At 34.2% G+C, this 14,896-nt stretch overlaps 1 long non-coding RNA gene across 1 annotated transcript in view; it reads left to right on the top strand.

The window, feature by feature from the left end:
• LOC122200656 overlaps positions 1–7,163 on the top strand; it is a 71,058-nt gene extending 63,895 nt beyond the window's left edge. The window contains exons 4-5 of the long non-coding RNA XR_006193884.1: positions 2,748–3,016; positions 6,924–7,163. This is a non-coding gene — a long non-coding RNA (uncharacterized LOC122200656). The remainder of the gene's footprint in view (positions 1–2,747; positions 3,017–6,923) is intronic.
• Positions 7,164–14,896: the final 7,733 nt, after the last annotated feature.

The following is a 14,896-nucleotide window of genomic DNA, read 5'->3' as shown; positions in this document are numbered from 1 at the left end:
AAGCCACTATTAAAGTCCAATGAGTATTACTTAGTTAAAAGAAGAAAGCAGGAATATATATTCATTAATTTTTTTTCAAAAATACACTTATTGAGCACCTATTATGAGGACAGTGCTTTCTTTTCTAGATTGAAACTATGCAGCAGAAAATGCAATACACAAAATCTTACACACTAGAGTGAGAAATAGACAATATATAAGTAGACAACCGTGCAGCATAATTACAGCTTCCATGAAGAAAAATGAGGCAGGTCAAAAAATAAAAAGTGTGTGTCTTTTTAAAGAGAACTAAGTGAAATGACTTGTGTATCTAATGTATTTGATGAGATAGTTTGGGGAATTTCATTTTTGCGAAATGTTTTTGGTTTATTTGCATGAGAGTTTACATATTTTGTATCTCTTCATTGGATAGAGTTATACAACAAGAGAAAATATGCACGTGTATTTACATAAATTTTAATACACTAGAAACTAAGTAATAAAAAAATACAGGACCAATGTATTAAAGGTGTGCAAATAATGGCAGAAAATTAAAGGGGTACCGGCTCCTGGTAAATCTGCTTTGAAATGTGCTCCAACGATCATGCAATGTTAGAAAGACAAGGATTGGTGATTTAGGTGATGGCAGGATTAACAACAACAACAAAAAAACCATGTTAAATAATGACATATAAATGTGAATTTATCACGTTTCAATTACTGACACTCCAAATATATTTTTAATGAAACAGGAAGTGGTTTGCCAAATGTGTGTTGTTATACTGAAGTTCATTGGCTGTGCTGACGGAAGGTGCTGGTACAAATTTTTCTAATGTGACAAGAAATCACCGTTTTTTCATGACAAAGAAAATCCATGATTGAAATACTTAATCTAATACAATATGATTATATCAAATTACATACTTCGCTATTTTTAACAAGCTAAATAAGCTTGATTTGATGATTTAGTGTTGCACAGATACTACCTTGATGAATGATGCAGAATTCCATGAGAAAATTCAAACAAAGTTTGGGCATATTGAACAATTTGACTTTTACAATTTTGAGTGAATTAACTTAAAGGATAAGTAATACAGGATTAAAAATTTCTAAATTATATTCTTGGAGATGTAAAAGTGTTATATGATATGATATACTTGGATACATCCAACATATAAAATAAGAATATATTGCTGAGAATCTATTGAACTCCCTCTAAATGAAAAATTTATTGATTCAAGAAAATGAGTATTTCATACCTCAATTTTGAAAATAAAATGACATTTTATTTTTTTTCCAACTTCTGGCTCAAGCAATCTGAGCATCACAGATTTAGAAATTGTGTGGGTATTATATTCATAATGATTTATGATTACAACACATTTCAATATCCCATCTTATAATGAGGATATGATTCACAATGGCTGGCAACCAAGGTTTTTTAGATAGTATTTATTTAAATTAAAGGGAGAAATAAATCAATATAGATAACAGGCAACTGTTATCTAGAATAACTAGTTTTTAAACATATAAATCAAAATGATTTAAAAATAAATTAGTAACTAGTTAAATAATAAACAAATGTTAACATATAATGATATACAAATATTTAATGACACAGAAATACATCATTATTTAGTTAAATAGTGGACTTTCACAAATAACTTTATGTAAAATAAATGAATCCTCAGATAAAAAGTTTAAAAATTACTTTTACGGAAAATATGGAACCGTTGAAGGTTTTTTTGAAGGATTATATTTGAATTTAGATAGCTCCTTAAGGTTGCCCAGGGAAAAGTCTAACAAGTTGGGCACAATGGAAGGTAAGGAAGGCAGCCAGAGAACTCTATTATAAAATTAGAGTTAGTTTAAGGGATGGAAATCTAAATTGTGAGAAGAAGGAAAGGATGGATTCAGAATTGTTTTTGGGAATGCACTCAAGATGTTTTTGTTGGTTCAAAGTGAGGAACACATATATATATTCTCTGCAATAATAAGTCATCATTATTACTAGGACTGATAACCAAACAACACAGCAGTGTGTGTCTCACGTGAGTAGTAGGAGAGTGGTGTTAATATTCTCACTGACCTACATCGGTGACGTCAGGGCAGATTTTGCTCTCATCTGAAATCCTCTTTGTATCTTATGGCAAACACACAGAGCCTATGCAACATCTCATTGGACTAAGAATATGTATGGACTAATCAATAACAAGTTGGGTCAAATGATCCTTAATCCTGAGGATTTATTACAAGGCAAGTGGAAACATGTGGAGTACGTGCATTGTCCTACCTTCATCATCCATTGGTTAATTAATAACTCTATTTAAAAGAGGATACTCATCTAAGACCAAATATCCTCTATATCATCTTTATAAGATGATATCATGATATCATCTAAGACTAAATGTCCCCTATATCATCTTTATCATCTCCAGTGAAGGAGAATGCTGTCTCTTATAGCTACACAATTTAATTTGGGATGATGCTAAACATTAGAATGCTCTCTCTTGATTCAAACTGGAATTGCCTTCCCTCTCAACCAGTAATATTACATTTACCTATAATCTGAGGCCACACAGAACAAATTCTAATTTCTCTTTGATTTAATACTGCTTACAAATATGCAGGCAATTTTCATACTTATGGTCCTGAACTAAGAATTAGTGTTGTAGATTAGATTAAATATTCTTATTCCCAAATTCCTGCACTGATTTCTTGGATGATATAAATCTAACCCTAGCTATTTTCTCTTGAATGTGCTACAGTGTATCTGCAGCTCCCCCAGAATTTTACCAAAGAAATCAGACCTTCGTCCAGCAGTCCCACTGTGTTGCTAGAGTAGAAGATGTTCCTTGACTCTGCCTTGTGTTTCTGTCTGGTCACTTGCTGGCAGCTGGGCATGCTTTCACACTACAGTGTGGAAAATTCCAGATGAGGGCTGTGAGAACAGCATGATGGGAGTCCCTCACAGTCTGTTTTCCTGGAAGCTTCAGTAGATCTAACTCAGATGCAGTATACACTTGTGCAATGAAAGGTAAGTGCCTCATCAGCCACTATCCTGTTCACACTGCATCAGGAAGAGTGTACCACCCTCCCTCACTTGCAACCTTCTTATGCACAACTAACCAAACCATACGGAAAAAGCTAGAATAAATAGCTACAATACTAACATGTTTATTTGTAAACCTGACGCTCAAGGAGGGTTGGAGATGCAACATTATCGTGCACACTAGGTTTCAAGACAGCCAAATCAACAAGCACTGGAAGGCAGAAAGCAAAGCAGGTGGAATTCTTGGCTGGGTTATGTCAACACATACATGTCATAATAATTCTTTTTCATTTAGAGTACCACTTGGATGGTGCTATCATGAAACAATAAACACCAGGAAGCAAGCTTAGAATTCCCTATATCATTTGTGCCCTAAAAGCTATTAATCCTTGAATATTTTTCTTAATTTCTCAAATCATTACTGAGCAGATTGCTCAATACCCCCCAAAATGTATTTTGAGTTGTTCTTTCGAAAAGTCTCATTTAAATGGAAAAAAAACCACAACAGACACTTATTGAACATGCACAAGTATCAAATTATATATTAATATATTGACTGTACAAAAGAACTTTAGCACTTTATCTCGAATATTTATTTTTTGTGTGTGTCAATAGTATTTTATGGACACCTTTACTATTGTTTTATAGATGACAGAAACAGGGGCTGAGAAACCCAGCAATCTGCTCATAGTGAGAAACCAACCTTGGTAACCTGAGAGTTGAATCTCATCACATCTCACTTCAAGTCCAAGCCTGTGTTTTTGTCCACTTGCACACTTATTTGTGACTTTGAATTTATACTATCAACCATCAAGTCATTTCTCTGCAGGTAAAACCCAAATCAATTGAATGCCACATACATTTCTCCACACACTGCTAAGTATACACACAAACAGTAAGTATTCAAGGTAAAGTGCTAAATTTCCACTGTCAAAAAAAATTAGGAGTTACTCTCTTGAGTATAAAGAATCCCCTTTTATGGTACAATGGCTTCCCTCTTCTACTTTATCTGATTAAATCCTATACAACTCTCAGGCCAGTTTTAATTTTCTCTGGGTCTTTAATACCTACTCTATCTTTGGTTAGCACCAAACAATTTAATGCTAATAGTAATTGATTTTCAGTTTAGTTTTGTTTATTTAGTTTTAATCTGCTGTTGTTGCTTTGTGAAAAGTAATAGAAAACAGGTCTTCCTCTTGAATATCTGATCAAACAAACTTGACATGTTTATCTGACCAAGGAACAAATAATCCAATTTCTAGTAGGTTATCTTGTTTCTTACTGTTCATAAAAAATGCATTTGCAATATTCATACATTTTAGGACATTCTGTATTGCCCTAGTTGAAAGAGAAGCAGCATTGAGGTCAATGGGACCTATTTAACATTTTCTGGTTGAATAACATGTAGGGAATATTTAAACATATTCTAAAAACATATTCACATTCAATCATTTATAAATACAGTTTCTTGACATCACGGAATTGGAGACAAATGTGATGACACATGAGAAACAACCTGTATTATTTGATTCATTCTTACCAGAACTAAAGAGTATGATTAACCCCAGGAATAAAAACTATAGATGTCGTCAAAAAATTTCTAAACAAAAACAGTTCTCAAAAAAACAGACAAAATTCAGCATATATCTATTCCTATTGGGCTGAAGATTTAGGGGGTGACGAATATTCAAGAAAAGTTTGTTTTCATGCCCTGAATTCGAATTATTTCTCTCTCTCCCTTCTTTAAGTGTTCTATTGGTGTAACTCTGCTTATAAAAGTGTTTTCCTGTTTCACTGCACTTTGAGTATAATACAAACTATTCTGAAGCCTGCTGGCATTGTGTACAATAATGATGTGTATACTCAGCTCACTATTTGCCTGCCTATTGCCAATTTCATAATGAAAGAAGAAAACATGTTTTCAAAGAAAGAGGAGTGTGTGGGGGCGGGGGAGAGATGATGAGAAGCACAGACAATAGTGCTGTGAGGTTTCCAAGAATTTCCTCTTTTCATTAAAGATGAAAAATATGAGATAGTTCTCCTGAATATATTGAAAGCCAATTAACTCATTTTTTTAAGGCCTCTTATTATCAAATTGTCATTTGCATAATTGTAAGAGTGGAACTGGCACATTTCTTTGAAATGCAGATTGGCCTTGGATTCTAGTCACAAAATCCTGAAATTAGGCCAAAGCCCTGGGGGAGAGGAAGGTATGGGCACCGAGAGCTCTCATTCAAGAACATTTGAATGCTGCAGTAGCTATGTTCAAATGTTTCCACAAATATCAGTATTCAGGGCAAACAAACACACGGTTTTCAACAAAGCTAATTAGCCAAGTGCCCAGTAATTGGCCCCCTAACCCCTTGCTAGTATTTTCCTTAAAGTAGTCTTCCAAAAAATTAAAACATGCGTTACTTGGCCATTTCCAATTCCATTAGGGATACTTTTGACACTTTACTTATAGCTATGTCCTGAGAGAGTATAAAGAAACTATTACATGAAAAATTACAGAAGTATACATAAACAATGAACTTGACTACGCAATTAACATATATGTTGTGTTAGAAATGTTCTTTCCTACTTTCTTTCTCCCCACCCATCCTGAGCAAATCAGGGCTTGCACATTAAGTTACATTTTGGTCCCTTTCACCATGTATAATAAAATGGATCATTAATTCTAGAAGCAATATGGCACAGTGATTAATACAAGTAGGAGCAAGACAAATCTGAGTTCAAAACTACATTTTACACTCATTGGGTGTATAACCTGGGACTAACTACCTCATAATTTTGAACCTCAGATTCTATCTACAAACCGTGAACAACAATAACACTGTACTCATAAAATTTATTGGATAAATGGATGAAAGCTGGCTTTAGATCTTAGGCACATAATAGGAGCTCAATGAATACAGACACCTTTCTATTTATCTCCATTAAGCTCAGAGTAACTGGATTCAGGGCAAGTGTTGTGCAAGAACACAAGGACACCAAAGACAAAATAAGAGAAAATTAAACTGATGGGTTTATATTTGATTTTCAAATAAGTAGTAAATAGGTCATAGCAATTACAAAAGTATTTATTTGTAAGTGACAAAAAGCCTGACCACCAGTGTCTTTAAATATAAGGGTACCATTTCCTCATGCAGTATGAAGCAAAGAGGTGTGTTACCACTAGCATCAGTGATTTAGTTCCTCAGTAATACTATCAGAGACTCAAGATTTTCTATTGTAAAGTTTTGCTATTTTTGGCTTTTAACCTTGGTCCCCTGTATTTAGTCTCATGCTTGTAACATCACTGTTTCCGCCGGAACCACCATATCCATATTCAATACAGGAAAAAGTGAGGACATGTGCTATATGTGGGAGACAGCTAATTCTGCTCCTTTTCAGAAAAGGAGATGATTTCCCACATCTCTATAAAAGACTTGCTCATGTCTTATTGTCTAGATCTGAGTCAAGCTGTTAGGTCCAGCTGTAAAAGAGAGCAAGTTTTTAGCTGGGCAAATTGCTACCTCCAACAAAAACCTTTTGCTCACAGGGAAGATGGGAGAGAATGGGGACTGGGTAAACCATGTTAGTGTCTGCATAATAGTCAACAATAGAAACATCAAAATGGTATTAGATTTGTATTCAGTCATTTTATGGTTTCGTCATTACTGTTCTAATATTTAGGTAATGTCAGTGAAGATAGAGGAGTGAGAAATTCTTCTCCTCCACAAAAGCAACAAAGAACTTGTATTAACTATCAGAATCAACCTTTTTGGAACTCTGGATTAACCAATTTTACAGCAACCCAAGGAGCGCTTACAAAAAAAAATCTGATTTTTCTTTAAGAACAACAAATTTTGTATTATTTTAACTTACCCCTATACCCTCTTTCGTTCACCAGCTCGTCGGTAGCCATGAAAGTAACAACCCTCATTCCCACTACCAGAACCAACCTCATTTGTCAAGATTTGCAATTATTCTGCCAATTATCTGGCCTGTCTGGGGGCTGCCTTGAAAACTGGCTCAAGAGGTTTGTGTTTATTTCAACCAAGTCAAGCTGACCATGTGCTGAAGCTGGACATGAGATGGGGGAAGATATCAAAAACATCTATAAGCTAATGTTTTAGTCACTGTTCTTTGGGGCAATAGATAACACTTGGAGAGATCAATAGACCCACTAGGCTAAGGATGTTTCACATACAAAATTTCTAAGGTTCATTGCATTCAGCTGGGTAAATAGTATCAAGTCTACTTAATGTAGTAGATACAGTCAGAGTGCCTGAACCACTCACCATCTCCATGGCTGGAAAGCTTCCCAAGAGTCAGGATCGCATCTCACTCCCACATCTAGCCTTAGAAGAATAAATAAATTGAGGACACAGAACTCAATACTAGTCAAACCTTAGGATAACCAAAGATCTATTTATTATAAACTTGGCATACAAACATGACTTATCCAATCAGATGCTATTTTCTTGAATATTTTTACTAAGAAACATCAAAGAAATCATGGCACTTAGCAGTAAGTAAGAATGGAAGCAGAAGAAGCATCATGAAGAAAGAGCAGGGAGAAAACCAAAGATAAGTGGCAGAAACTATGAACCATAACAACTCACATAGAGAACATGCATGTAGACTAGTAGATGAAGGGGATTGATCAGGAAAGAGAAAATAGGAAGCAGTTACTTCTTAGCCACGTGTGGCAAATCCTGAACAGAAGCTCCAAGTAGCTACCACTGTTGCGATTGCCCTGGATCCAGAAACAACCATCAATCTCTACAGGCTGGACTCCTTTTTTGTTTTTTTGTTTGTTTTTAGTTCAGACTTCAATAAACCCAGTGTGAATTTAGTTACCTTTAGGATGCCTAGACAAAATAGCTCGATAATAATTGATTGTGAATGGAATTCAAATAGGATTTCAATCAGACAGAACTCAAACAGTATAATGTGTATTTCTAAAGGATTAGCCCATAAACCTATGGTGTTCACACTTAGCAGTTTCATTGCAGTGTTAAGATTTTTTAGTTGGTTTGCTTGATTTTGGTTTAAACAAATCATCAAACCCAGATAAAATTGAATAGTTACCTCCCAAGACTTGACACATCTCCTAGACATTTTTTTTAAACTCCATTTTACAAGGTATATTCATTCAGTCATGTAAAAAGAAAAACGAATAATTGTTTTTGTTTCTATCTCATTTCATTTAAAACCATAAATAGCATTGCTGACCCTCATTACCTACCTTATTGAGCAACTGAAATAATTAGCTGGTTTTCAAAATCAATCATCTATCTGTAAAGAATAAAAATTTTCATTTACTGAGTTTGTTTACAGTAATCTATTCCAGGTTCCTGCTGAGGACCTCTAGAAATTCCTATGTATTATTGAAATAAGTCTCCTGCTATCGATGCTCATTAAATTTAAGAACATCATTTCGATAATGTAAGAAAGAAGTTCTGGCTGGAGTCTATCCCTTTTATTTGATTGATGAGTTGAGAAGATTGTCTTCTCAAGATTTGAATCTATAGTACTTTTAGTGTGTCAACAATTAACTTTGACTAGTTTTGAAACTTTTCTATCATGTCAACCAATTTGTTTTTATTATATTACCCAAACTTACCTGTCAGATCCCTCCAAATAACAGTAATACTAGAAACTAACACACACAGGACACTCTTCAAATGTCAGATAACATTTTTAGCTCTTTAATAATTCAAGTAACTTTTATAGCACATACAAAAATGATAACTAACATATAAGTATTAAATAATTTGTTTCTGATCATACATCAAGTAAATTCAAGTAACTTTTATAGCACATACAAAAATGATAGCTAACATATAAGTATTAAATAATTTGTTTCTGATCAGACATCAAGTAAAAGATGAAGATAAATTCATTGCTATAAATACCTATATTAAAAAAATGAGAAATATCTAATATCAATAATTTAAGCTAAAGTTTCAGAAAGAAAGAAAAAGAGCTAGTAATACCTAAAGCAAGTAGGAAAATAATGAATATGAGGGCTGAAATCAATATTACAGAAAACAGAAGTAATATACAAAATCAATGAAATTAAAACCCAGTTTTTGAATACATAAATTACACTGGTAAACTTTCAGCTAGACTAAGCAAAGTAAAAAGAGAGAATATACAAGTCAACAAATTAAGCAAGGAGGAGAGGGGCCTACTAAAATTCTTACCCAAATTAAAAAGCTTATAAGGGAATATTATGAACAACCTATATATAACAAATGACTACTTAGATATAATGGATAAATTCCTAGCAAAACCTAACAGCTATCTCAAGAAGAAATAGAAAAGTTGAATAATACATATAAAGTTTTTAAAAAAATAAATTTGTAATTACAAATTTTCCCACAAAGAAGAGTTCCAATCCAAATTGTGTCTCTGGTAAATTCTAACCAATATTTAAGAATGCAGTATTACCAACACTATACAAAATGTATCAGAAAATGCAGGAAGAACTATCTCTTAATTTATATTAAGAGAAAAGACAGAATTTCACAAAACATGACCTATATATTTCATGAACACAGATAAAAAATTCTTTTTTTTTAGTGTTTATTTATTTTTGAGAGAGAGAGAGAGAGAGAGAGAGAGAGACAGAGCATGAGCGGGGGAGGCTCGGCAGAGAGAGAGGTAGATACAGAATACGAAGCAGGCTCCAGTCTCCAAGCTGTCTCCAAGCTGTCAGCACAGAGCCCCACGTGGGGCTTGAACTCACAAGCTGTGAGATTATGACCTGAGCTGAAGTCAGACGCTCAACCGACTGAGCCACTCAGGCACCCTGATAAAAAATTCTTAATGAAACATCAGCAAATTAAATCCAGCAACACATAAAAAAATTAACATGCTATGACCAAGTGAGTTCACCCAGTAATGCAAGGTATGTTTGACATATAAATATCAATGTATACTATGTACTATATTCATGGAATGTAAGATATAAACTATATGAAAATCTCAGTCGACCCAGAAAATAATTTAAAAATCTCAATATCCGTTTATGACAAATGCTATAAACATAACAGGAATAAAAGGAAACCTTTTCAACCTCCAAAGGAGCATCTGTTGAACACCTACAGCCAAAATTGTATTTAATAGTGAAAGATTGAGTGTTTTCTAAGTTCAGGGGCAAGATAAAAATTTCTTCTCTCACAACTTCTGTTCAACATTAGTACTGGATATTCTACCTAGTGAAATAAGGCCAGTAAGTAAAACAAGTCAGAAAGATCAGAAAGGAAGTGGTAAGATGGTCATTATTTAAGGCAGACCTGATCTTATCACCAAAATGTCCTAAGGAATTTACAAAAATATTAATATATGAGTTTAGCAATTTTGTAGCACAAGAGATTAATATAGAAAAATCATTAAATTGCTGTTACCAGAATAATGCATTCCAAAAATGAAATTAAAAGGATTTAATTTCATTTGCAATAGCATCAAAACTAATACTTGAGAATAAATTTAGCAAATGAAGGGCAAGACTCTTACATTAAAAAATGCAATTCATAAATATATAAAAATCAATATATGCAAGTATATGAATATTAGAATATAAATATATATTAATATATAAAGAATAAATTTAGTAAATGACATATAAAACTCTTATCTAAAACATTGCTGAGTTGGGATGCCTGGGTGGCTCAGTCAGTTAAGCATCTGACTTCAGCTCAGGTTATTATCTCCTAGTTCATAAGTTCAAGCCCTACATCAAGCTCTATGTGCCTGCTTCAGATCCTCTGTCTCCCTCCCTCTCTGTCTCTACCCTGCTTGCACCCTCTCTCTTTCAAAAATAAAATAAAAACATTAAAAATTATTTAAAAAATATAAGTAAATAAAACTTTGCTGAGAAAAGTTAAACAAGATTTAACTAAATGGAGAGATACACCATGTTCATAGATTGAGAGACTCATTATTGAATAGCAATTCTTCCAATTTGATATATACACTCAATGCAAACCCTATGAAAATTCAAAAAGGCTACTTTGTAGAATTTGACAAGCTGATCTTAAAAATAGCAGATTATCACATTAGTTATAGCAAATATAAAATTCAGTGGTTTCAATCAAGAGTCATTTTGTCCCCACCCCTCCAGAGACATTTAGCAATGTCTGAAGACATTTGGCTGGTCATAAATGGGTAGAGGCCAAGAATGATTCTTAGCATCTTACAGTGCACAGGGCTGCCTCTCATAACAAAGAAGTATTGGACCCGAAATGCCGATAATGCTGACTTTGAGAAATCCTGATATAATTGCATTAGAAAAAAAGTAGATTAATATCTCCAGCTCTTAAGCCCAGGTATTCTACCTCACCACAGCAAAAAGGTGTAGTAATAGAGAAGAAAAAAGAACTCTTTGAGCCCTTTCATACTTGGTGAGTGCCTTCATGGATTCTGCCAATTCTGGCTATACAAAAGCTCTCTTTTGTACTATCGCATGTCTTAAAACTTTCTTCTTTTTATGGACGCTTTCTTCCAATATCTAATCAACTGATCATGGTCACATCTTTCAAGCATAACAGCCGCTTGCCTTTGTTAATGTCTGCTCTAAGGCATTAAATGTAATTTTTAAAAATAATATTCTCGGATAATAAAAATTTACATTTTTCTTTAATTTTGAAGCACTTGTCTGTAGTTTCTGTATGCTAAAAACTTGTATTAAGAGTGTTTTAAAATGGTTGACTTACTTTGGCATTCTTATATACAAAGTGGTGATTTATCATCTTTCTCCCTTAATGTTTATTAAACAACACAAATGCTCCAAAGTCTCTAACCACTATTTAATTCAATCTATGAGTCTCTGTGCTTCTATGCTTCTCAGAGACCAGATTGCTTTGGGAAATTTTAGTGTCAACATGTAATAGTAAAATTGATCAACTGCATAGAAACTAATAAGTACAAATTTGATTTTCTTCTAAAAAGTGATTATTTGGCTCTGAGGTAAAACAAAACTCATATTTATAAGATGTAGTATGTATAATGTGTCATTTTAATAATCACATGATAGAAAATAAGGCATCTTAAGTATGGATATTATGATTCTTACAACCAATTTCAATGTATTTTTCCCCCATACCACCGAACACTTGTCCGACGCCAGCTGCGTGTTTTACAGTTCATCTTTATTCTGACATTACCTACCTGGAGATATCATCACATCTCACATGTTAAGGGCTCAATCTTACAAGACTGCACACACACACACACACACACACACACACGCACACGCACACATGCACGCACACATACCCACACATGCACGCACACATACCCACACACACCATTTGTAGGTGGGTGATTCTAACCGCCAGTCTATGGACTGGGGGTTCTAAATGACTCCCTCCTTGGGTGTGATTAAGTTGCTAGAGCAGCTCACAAAATCAGACAAGCAGTTTACTTACTAAATTACTGCTTTATTACAAAAAAGTTCCAAATCTCAAACACATAGTTGGTTCCCTTGGCAACAAACCCCTATCCTTAGGTGCTTTCCACCAGGCACCTCATTAACATAGACTCAGGTGTAGTTGAAAGGGGTTTGTTATGAATATTCAAGACACATTTTTCACTGTTACCATTTAGAAAATTTCAAGGGTTCTAAGGTCTCTGTCCCAGGAATGGGAACAAAGAACAAATATGTATTTCCTGTTATAAACCACAATATCACATATACAAAAATAAATTCCTGTCTTAGCAGACAAGTAAAAATTAAGGTCTTCTAACAACATTTCATATGACACATGAAATAACATAATCAGTGCTTCCTATGGTCTTTTGCCATATATCAAAAGATGGATATTGGATATTGATTCAAGGCTTCAGTGTGTTAGCATGACACATTGAAGCCCATACTCAATATTAGAACAACTTTTAATTCATTTAATAATTTTGAGATTTAACAAAAGCCATCATTTTCTGTCTCTATTAGGATATTTTCTACCATTATTATTATAATAATAGTTTATTTTTTTTCTGGTAGTTGTTGCTTTTCAAATAATTGGGTAAAGAGCAACAGGTTAGAAATTATGAAACTGGCTGTGTCAGTTTCACATTTACAAAACCTGTAAGTTTCATTGATTGCTGCTCTCCTGCCTCATTCTATAGCTGGCTAAAACTTGCCTTCTTATTAATGAAAATCTACCAGGAGGCAAGACAATATAAACTATCGATGAAATGTCTAAAGGGGAAAAATGCAATTGTGATTTACTGTGAAATTCCACTTGGGAATCTGTTTTAAGGCTTCACACTTTAAAGGTAATTTTATTTGTTTTTCTCCTGCTTATAAGCTAGTGTTTCAAACCGTAGGTAGTTGCTGCAGGATGCAGCAATGATACTTCCCAAATTTCTTTCCAGCAGACACAATTGAAGGAATATAGTCTCTTTTGTACCACCCCTATTGTTACTGGAACCTCCCTCTCCCCAGGACCACATGTATTTCCATCTCCCCACTCTCCCCCTCCCAGGGGAAGATAGGAATGGAAATAGCTGCAATTTATTGAGGGATTATGAGTGTCCAGACCTCTGTTCGGCATTTCATGGACATTGCCTCTTTTATTAAAATGATAATCTCCCAATTTTGATATTTTGCCGCAATTTTGTAGAACCTTAAACTCAAAAGGTCTTAATAAGTTGTTTGATGTTAAAACATAATAGGAAGGATCTTTCAAGTTGTAATACTTGCTCCTAACCAGTGAGTTTCTCTCTCCCTGCATAACACAATGCCATCAAGTGGAGGGAGACATCAGTATTCTCCAGACCATTATTACTGCTTCCTATTCACTATACCTCCACTTTCACATATAAGAATGATTTTTTAAAAATCTCATGCTAATCTTCCTGATAAGCTTCTATCATATTATTGAATGATCTGTGAAATTCCTGATTAATCCCGTTATCTATACTGAGCCTTTTCCCTGGCCTTAGGTGTTTCAGTGTTCCTGTTGACAATCTGTACCAAACATTAACATCTCTTATTTGCTTCTCCAAGACTCTGCAGATCCACTCCAGCAAACTATACCCATGATGTGTCTAGACATTGTCATTAACCCAAAATGCTTGATACATGAAATATTAAGACTTCAACATTTCGCTCATAACACAACCAGTTGTTTGTTCCATCATTATTATTTTACTGTTTGTTTTGAAATTTACCTCATCATTATCCTTTTATGTCTTCACTTTTCAATTTGTGTCTCAATTCTGTTAACTCCCTTATTTTTTCAATTACTATCTCAACATAGCAAAATGATAACAGCATCAAAAATAAATAACGCCATCTATTTTTTAGCAACTATGTGCTAGAGACTTTGTATGTTATCACAACTGAGGATTATAGAGGTAAGGCAAAACATCCCAGTTCACACAGGAAATAAATGATATAATTGGGATAAGGAAACATGTCTTTCTAAGTGATTCCAAGGTCATGTTCTTTTCACTACCTCATACTGCTACAACGGCAAAGATACAGTCCTTTAATTATCTCTCATCAATTTTTATTTGTATTTGTTTTTGTTTTTGTGAGATCTGTTCTCATCTGCCCAGCACAGCTCAACCTCTGAATCATTATTCACTCCAATAAAAAATTGGTTCTTGGGTTGCAGAGAAGATGAAAATAAATTAGTTTATATAATTGTTTTTTGTTCTTCAAAAGGCATACAGGGCATGAAAAGTGTATCATAGTATTAAATTTTATGGGGTGATGGGACACCAGGGTGGCTCAGTCGGCCAAGTGAATGGCTTTTGGTTCAGCTCAGGTCATGATCTCACCATTCATGGGACGGAGCCCCATATCCAGCTCTGCACTGACAGCGTGGGAGCCTGTTTGGGACTCTTTCTCTCCTTTCTCTC

Source organism: Panthera leo, chromosome D1 (genome assembly GCF_018350215.1).
Source record: "Panthera leo isolate Ple1 chromosome D1, P.leo_Ple1_pat1.1, whole genome shotgun sequence".
Lineage (NCBI taxonomy): Eukaryota > Metazoa > Chordata > Mammalia > Carnivora > Felidae > Panthera > Panthera leo.
The sequence above is the reverse complement of the archived record's forward strand: the minus strand, read 5'-3'. Positions and strand labels throughout refer to the sequence as shown.